The sequence below is a fragment of the Heterocephalus glaber genome, unplaced genomic scaffold (genome assembly GCF_053883595.1).
Source record: "Heterocephalus glaber isolate CG9 unplaced genomic scaffold, H.glaber_assembly_v1.0 deba00001481, whole genome shotgun sequence".
NCBI classification, from domain to species: Eukaryota; Metazoa; Chordata; class Mammalia; order Rodentia; family Bathyergidae; genus Heterocephalus; species Heterocephalus glaber.
Genome location: NW_028258317.1, coordinates 43277154 through 43285778, shown reverse-complemented (window position 1 = coordinate 43285778; position 8625 = coordinate 43277154). Strand labels below are relative to the sequence as shown.

Genomic DNA, 8625 nt, shown 5'->3' with positions numbered 1-8625 from the left:
GGAGCTAAGACAGGGATAGCATGGGGCAGGGAGGTACTGTGGATTTTAGTGCTACAAGAATAATAGCAAGCATTTCATTAGGAAAGAGAGCACTGACTTGGAAATTGATCAGTGGGAGGCATGAGAGGGCTCCTGAAGGACAAGGAACAGTGTAAACTGGGCGGCAGAGCCAAATCTGCGGAGAAATGGAAACTAGGAGAGAACAGAGAATGGAGGAAGGGAATATGGAGCGCTAGTGGAGAGGTGCAGCCAGGGCTTGTAGCATTAGTTACACTGTCCCAGAATGCATGGTGCTAACAGCTGGCTTCACTTCACAGCACCAAGGTGGAGAGGCTGCATCCTATGGCTCTGTTTCCTTAGGACAAACAAACAAATGAGGTCCATCAGCCCCAGGTGCACACATCTGGGCTATAGGAGTCAGGTAACAAATCTTTTGAAAGAATTAAATTAGACAGTTTAAAAGGGGATATTAGATTGATGATAGATAGATAGATAGATAGATAGATAGATAGATAGATAGGTAGATAGGGTTCGAGGAAGGGCACCAGTGCTCCTATTACTCCCCAGGTTTCAATTATCAGCCTTCCTTATGATGCCAAGAGCACAGCAGTGACCAGTCTTGGCTCCCCTAGGCCACGGGGCAACAGAGGAGGAGGGGGTGTTTCCCGTGAGCCTCCTCAACCTCAGTCAGAGCCAAGATCCAAGGAGCAGGTATGAGAATACTGCGGGTACAGCCACAACAAGGCACTGACTCCTTCTAAGATCCAAAATCTGAAACTCACTGCATGGCTCTGAAGCTGATAAAAGGTTCCGATCCAACAATTCCATGACCTTCTCCCAAGCCAGAGGAGTAAACGTGAAGACTTTCAGCTGCTTATCCACTGTTTTTCTCGTAAGTGGTACAGCTGGGATCACCACCCAGGTGGGTCTCACTCCACAGGCGGTGCTCATGCTTTTATAATAAGATACAGCCTCCCACAAAAGTTCCCCCTAACTGATGCCGTTTTTAGAAAACAAACAGGACAAGCAGCAGGGTTATCTAAGTCATAGTTGGGCCACTGTGTGTCTGTCTGTGCCAATGCCAATGCCGGAGACTTGGGGTGGAGTCAGCTATCCTGAGAAACCGTCCCTATCCCTGGAATTTCCTCCTGGGTCATGCCCTGCCCCACACCTGGAGGGGCTGCCAGGTGATTTCACTTGGAAGTGCTAGGCTCAAAGGTACTTGTTTACCATTTGTTTTCTTAATGCCCAGCTATGAGCAACAGAGTTTATAGTTACAGATGAATTTTTCTCCTTACTGCAAATGGCTTTGATTTAATAATAACATTTTCCAAGCCGTTAGCCCATAATGAGGATTACTGCATGTGGGTATTTAATACAAGAGAGAGAAATGGACCCATTCACCATCCAAATGGCTGCCACAATCTCTGCAGCATGAGGGCCCTGGTGACGATTTTGCCATAACACTGGGGTGGTGTAAATATGTAGATAGTTACAGTCTTACTCTTTCGTAATGGATAATTTTGTCAGGAACTGATTCTTAGATGCCCAAATCAAGTTGGTTCCAGTGCTCTCACCTGGACCTGAAAAGAACTAGCGAGTCAGAAAACTTCATCAGAGTGATTGAGCCCAGGCCAGAATGGGCCATGAAGATGGCTGGCATGAGCAGAGGATGGAACCAGCAGTAACAAGTTTTGGAAATAAAGGAAACGACAGAACTAAATGCCAGGTACGGAACTAGAGGGTTTTCTGATGTGATCTCATATAAGTCTTTGGTCAGCTCTGTGTGGCAGATGCTACTATTATGTGTGTTTGTTTTAGAAGCCAATGCTTCAAGGTGCAAGAAACTTTCCTCAGGGTACAAACAAGCAGAGCTAGATTCCAGCACAGGCATGTCTGTCATGAAAATCCAGGACTTTCCTACCATGCAGTGGGTCCTGGCTGTGTAGTACTCATGGGCAAGGCACCTCCAGCACTAATCTAAGGTGTTCTGCCATCCTATGTGCCTTTCATAGACGCTAACATTCCCAGAGACTGGGACAAAATCCGCAGCTCTGCACTCAGATGCTCTTGTCTGGAATGGGCTCCTAACAGCCATTTTGCCCTAGTGACAGTTTGCCTGTGTTCTGTTCCTGGAGGCACAGAAAACTGGACCTTCTCTAATTCTGCACAAGCAGAGGCAATTTCTCCTTGTAGGAGACAGACTGTCAGAGAAAGGTCTGAGAAGAAAGACATACTTCTTGGAGTTTCTGAGAGCAGAAAACTGCTTCAACCTGTGTTATGTGACTGCCCTTTTCTGTGAGGGTCATGGGGGTGCTAGAAGTTGCTACCGGAGAGGATCATAAAAGGGAATGAGGAAGAAGAAATTAAAACCTTAACATCTGGGGCCACTTCCTGATTCTCTCTCCAGTCACAATTGCATTGTGGGGACTCTGCTTCCACCCCCACAGTTCCCCCCTTACCTTACTTGTCTGACCTTCCTAATATTTACTTTGTATCAAGTCATCTACCTTATTATGTCATCTGATCCTAGTTCATGGTGTGATGTAGCCCGTATCATTACAGTATTATCACCAGTGTGCAGGTGAGGACTTGGGAATAGAGTAACTTGTCCCATCCACACCACTGGGCAGTGTCAGAGCTGGGACCCTAAACTGGCAGCCTGACTCCTGAGTCAAAATCTCCCAGACTCAATCACTGCCTCTCGTGATGGGTGGGTTTTCCGAGGCCAAGGATTCCTACCATTTTGCAAAGTTTTAGAAGTCTCGCTATTAAGCCGAGTGACTGCTCCAACCACCTCCTTCCTCCCTTTGCTATTGGCTTTGAACACATTCTTTGTCTAATGTTGCTTCTGTCACTACATGTCAGCACTCTGAGGAGTCTTAACCTATCTGGTGGTTTCTGAAATGGTTTTGAAGTGGTATCTAAAATTCAAAAAACATAATTCAATACACTCCAGTGTTTTTTTTTTTAAAAAGATTTCAAAAATATTTTCTGAGCTTGGTCAAAGTAATTGATGGTAGAGACTGTGTTATCTGTAGTTAATGACACGGTGGGATTTTCTTTTCTTTAATTTCCCCCGTTGGGACTCAAAATTGTAAATGTTTTTGTATGGTATCCTTTCCATTTGTAGTGGTAAAAGCACCCTTCCAAGTGCAACATTTTGCAGTTGGTCCAGTCACCTAACACCCTCCAGAGTCCTGTCTGACTTTGAGCCATACCAAGAGTGCTGCTCGGTGGTCCGTGCAGGGGTTTGGAAAGGGGATGTGTCTGGGTGGCCAGAAGTGTGGAGAGCCAGAGAAAAAAGTCAGCTGTGTCTTAGGAAAGGGGAAGACTCATAGTCTGACGGTCAAAGCAGAAGAAAGGAGGCTTCACAACAACACCCCCCCCCAAAACTAGGCGATGAAGGCAATGAAACAGCTAGATAGTGGAATGCAATGATGTAGAGTGAGCACAAGCAAGGCACAAGCAAAGCAAGCACAGAGCATGTTCCATGTTTGTGATAGTCACACAGGGTGTCATGCATGCACACAAATATGTGTTAGTGCAGACACTGGTTTAGTATGAATACTAACTTTCCTAAGTACAGCTTCCAAAATAAAGTGATAAGGTCGCTTCCCAGAACTGTCCAGCAGTCAGTTGGCATCTGGATAGGGAATGGTATCTGCTCCCCACAACAGAAAGAGGGACAGCTGTCAATCAGAGGTGCCACCATGCCATCACCTCAGCTATGCTGGAGTTTTATAGCCAGTATCTGCCTCCCAAGGACGTTTGTGCCCAGTCCCCCACTACTGAGGAGCGACAGCTGCTGCAAAGTCCACCCTCTGCAAGCTCAATCAGTACAGAGTCTCAATTTTACCTTCCATCAGTATTCCGCCTGCAGGAAGGCTGACTGCGCCACCTTGGAGGCTTTCATCCAAGGTTTGCAGGGAAAAGAGAGGGCATGGGACTTGATGGAACCGACAACCAAATTGTGAAGGGACTTGGGACACAACTACTCAACTTTCTTAAGGGCCGGAGAGGTCTAAAGAAATGAGGGATGTGTCACCATTTTACTCCTGACCTTCAAATCTCTTCCCAAATCCTATCATCTTCTAGTTCTGACCCTCCCCTTTAGCTATCATATTCTCATCCGTATTGCTGGCGGATGATGCAATCTGCCCTATTTTTCCCTTTTTCAGCCATCATGGCCTCTTCTTCATGCTCTCATAAGCTTTCTGTGTAACTTGTATGTCACCTGGTGGCTCTTTTCCCTCAGTCTCAAGATTGCTTGATAAAAACCCCAGGATATAACAGAACACAAAGGCTTCCTTATAAAGTCTGTTGAGTCCCAAAAGCTAAAGCCTCTGAGGCCTTCTGGAGAGGAGTGTTTATGCAACTTAACAAAGGAAACTCCCTCCCTACCAGGCCCTGATTGAGCTAGTTGCCCTTAATGGTGTGTGCAAATGTTTCACCTCCAACAGATAGGCTCTTAGATATGTTGCTTTTATTTTGATTCCAGGCACTATCTATGATATATTTCCCATCCTGATTTGCTGGGCTTCTACTAGGGAGGTAACTATGTTTCAAAAATTCAGACAACAGGGATTTACCTCCACTGTATTAGGAGGGGAAGATGAAAAATAGAAAGAAAAGAAAAAGAAAAGAAAGTTAACAACAAAGCCATGAGCAATATAGGATCATTGCTTCCCAGAGAAAGTTCCATTTCCTAAGTGAGTGGATTCCATCTTTAAATGTTGAGATGATTGACTAGCGTTACATCCAATTGCAATTCTTCCTTTCACTCAGTTTCTGAAACATATACTTCCCATTTCAAGAGAAATATTACAATATAATCAACACATATAACATTTCAGGACAAAGGAAGTCATAACTAAACTGAAAGAATGTCATGTTTTCCATTTTTTTCCCTTGTACATGACATAAATTATTGCATTGTTCCATGCTTCACAAATACTAGCATTGATTTATAAGTCCATCTTTTTTATCAGATTAAGGAAATATTTTTATTTGGGTGGGTTCAAGGTTCTTGGCAAGTTTGAGGCAAGATTTGTCCTGGCTCCTAACTTCTCTCAGGCTGCAGTATCTGTACATAGTAACTCTAATGCCTTCGTTTCTGTCCTGGGGTGAGGAATATATGTCTATAAGACATGTTCTCACATGACAGAAAACATGGTCTTCTACCACATGCTAACTCCCTTCCCTTTGTTCTTTTTCTCTATTTCCCTTATGGATTGCTATATGATACCTTTTTTTTTTTCATTTTACTATGCAGTTTTTGAGCTTTCTCAGTTTTTGCCCCAAACTCTAGTACCCAATCCCTCAAGATGCCCCCAAAAAGCAAGAAGTGGGTATATTTTGGACCACTCCCCCTCCTAGGGCATGATAAAAGTTATAATTAGCAATATCTGCCCATTACAGTTATTTTGCTCCCAGATCTTTCAATTTGCTGCTTTTTTTACTTCACCTTTGAATGGGAATGTTGTCGCTGATTTTTAGGGCCTAGAACCTGCTATGGTTCACCAGAGGGATTTGCTGCAGGAGAAATTTCCCTGGCTTAGGCTGATGTAACTACATCACTATGAGCCACCAAGGTGTAGCAACTATGTCATTTTTACTGTGGTGGGTAGAACCTGAAGTCTCTCAGTTATCTTCAGAGCTACAACTTTTCTTAATTGAGAAAAATAAAAGTCTCTCAGTGCTCATCTGACACAGCTGGATGCAAGAAAGTGCCAATGGACCAGCAACTGCCTCCAATACATTTTAATAAAACCACTGCCAAGAAGCCATGTGCAACCGAGATAAGAATATGAAAGAAATCCACAAGCTAGAAGGAGGTGAGAGGGACAACAGAGAAAGGTCTTTGTGTAGATCTTGTGGGGAGTGATGAAGTTAGTTCTTGAAGGGCATGTGTCTTTCAGAAATTTCCACTGCCATCCATCCTGGGCTTCTTTTCCTTTTCCTATCCTACAGGCTTTCAGCAAAAGTGGAAAATTACAACTCAATTATGCAGGCAGTAGAGAATCTGCCTACTTTGAATCTGACTCATTCTTTTATTATAAACCAACATATATTGAGCTGTTCCATGAACAAGAACTGCGTTGGAGATTACTGCTTACACAAGAGTGACTAAGCTCATCCCTGACCTGTAGGAGCTTACAGTCTAGTGGACTGACAGGTAACCAGCTGATCATAAGACAAACCCATGTTGATATACAAATAGATGCTTTAGTAGTACATGCCAGGGAATAATTAATATTTACCAAGTAAATCAGAGAAAATTAACAGAAAAGTGATTTTTCAATTCAACTTTAAAGAGTACATTTTAAAAAGTATTTAAAAGTACATTTTAAAATACTTAGGGGGATGTAAAGTTCATTTAAGAGAGAACGGACTATGAAAATGTGAAGAGTTTCAGGGGAGGCTGGGGCATTGAATACGCAGAAATATGGAGCATGCAGAGGATTTTAGGAGATTCATTTGAAAACATATTTTGAAACAATAACGGTCTAAGAGTTTTTCCTTTGAAGCACAGGAAAGCCATCCAAGGTGTTCAGGCTGAATATGATAAAACTGTGATACACTGGCAGGAGAGCAGGCTGGGTGGGCCTGTCCACAGGCAGAGAGGCAAGTGTAGCATCCATTTTCATTTTAGCAAGTAAGAAATATGAAGACTGTTAGAGTTAAGGAGGACCTGAGCTGAAGTTGTGATTGTGGACATGGAGAGAAAGGCAGCCATGGACAGCATACTGTTGGGATAAATTGATGGGGCTCAGAAAATATAGGAGAATTCTTACCATCTCTGGAAGAGCTGTCAGTACAAGGAGAATGCAGAGTAGCCATGCCTTTCCTGAGTGATCATCACTGATAAGTACATAAGCTATTTGTGTCTTTAATCCCTGAGCTTGATAAATTTGGGGCTATTCAGTTCCTAGATCCATGTATAACTCATCAAGGTCTCTCCTCCCTAAAGATAATGCAGTGTTCATAGACTGCCAGGGAAAAGGAAGCACCATTAAAGGAGAACTCGGTTCCTATACACCATCAGCTGAGTGCTATGTGCAGTACTTTCCATAGTACATAATGTCACATAGCTCACATAGAAATGAGAGGGGTACAGAATGCAAAGCAGGGAGAGGGGAGATGGGAAGACAGAGGGACAGACGCAAGTCTCTATTTCTTCATGGATAGTTCCATTAGGCAGAGGAAGTGTCCAATTTGGACCATCAGCCAAGCCTAAAATATCCTCCTGCCCAGCACCTGGCCTTCTTGGCTCTTTTGATTCATTTTTGGTAATTCTGGAAGCTTAGTTTGGCTGGTATATTCTTTGGAGAGCTTTCCCTGGGGTCAGATCCCAGCCATCATTGCTGGCTAAAACAGAATGTGGAAAGATCATACCCACAATGGAAAATACCAGAAGGGATTTTCAGGACAGTTTTTATGAAATAAGAATAAGGCAAAGCAAGAAAGAATATCTTTTTGATGCCCACAGCCCATACACTGTACAACCAGCTAAACAAAGGTCATCATCAGAAAGTCTTACATATATTTGAATTTTGTGTTTAATTTAGAGGGATCTTGAGGGAACTAAGGCATGTGAAGGTGCAGAATCATATGCCAGAGTTGATTCTTTGAAAGGAAATTACTTGAGGGTGATAATGATCTAGAGAAGGGGATCTATGGATTGATATATTGATATATATATGTATATATACATGTGTGTGTGTATATATATATATGTGTGTGTGTGTGTGTGTGTGTGTGTGTGTGTGTTAACATATCTGGAAATTTTCCTTCCTGAGTAATATTCTTATTCTCCACTTTCTATGTCCATCTCAAAGTATCACATCTTTACACTAGTGTCATTCTTAAATTTAATGTGCATAAGAATGATCTGGAAAACAGAGCGAAAAATTCAAATAAGCTAATGGGTTCTTTGCCATCTGTTTGGCAGTTGATGGGGAGACCTCTATGAATTCCTCTTCTCTTTCTGACTTTCCCTGAGACCAAAGACAAGGAGTCTGGGAAGGGCACAGTCATTCCCAAGGTAAGAAAGCACTACTCCAAATATGAGTAAATGTTCAAGCTCCTTAAATTCTATATTCACCTGCCACAAAGAATGAGAAAGGAGAAAGCAGCCAAGTGTTGAACATTTCAAATATGGGTGAACATCATTTCTCCTGGAATAATAGGATCCCCTTGGAGAAAGAAATTACAAATTACTAGTAGTTCATATGGCAGAAAATTGCAAATTCTGAGCAAAATAAAAATGTTCTTCCATTTCTAGACTTTGCAATTGACTATAAGGCAGGAGGATGCAGTATTAATAGGCAGCTATCAAATAGGATGGAGATATTAAATTACATAATCAATTTAATGTCCTGGGTCAGTTAACAGAGAAATCTGTTCTCTCACTGCTGCTAATTTAGAGCTTTCAATATCCGAATCTGAAATCTTTTTTTTTTTTTTTTTTTTTTGCTGTTGGGGAATATTTGGTATATCAAATTCTTCCATAAACATCTGCAACAGCTGTAAAAGGAATCCCAGACTTGCTGACCTTTCTCCTTTTGCAGTCTGAGGGTGGGAATGAAAGCATAATCACCCACAATGAGCTGGCAGAGTGGA

At 42.5% G+C, this 8625-nt stretch overlaps 1 long non-coding RNA gene across 1 annotated transcript; it reads left to right on the top strand.

Annotated features, from left to right (window-relative positions):
* The first annotated feature begins 1511 nt into the window (after positions 1 to 1511).
* On the top strand, positions 1512 to 8048 carry LOC110347753 (uncharacterized). The gene is made up of 3 exons (XR_002392546.2): positions 1512 to 1729; positions 5974 to 6178; positions 7955 to 8048. It is a non-coding gene; the product is annotated as an uncharacterized LOC110347753 (long non-coding RNA).
* The last annotated feature ends 577 nt before the right edge of the window (positions 8049 to 8625 follow it).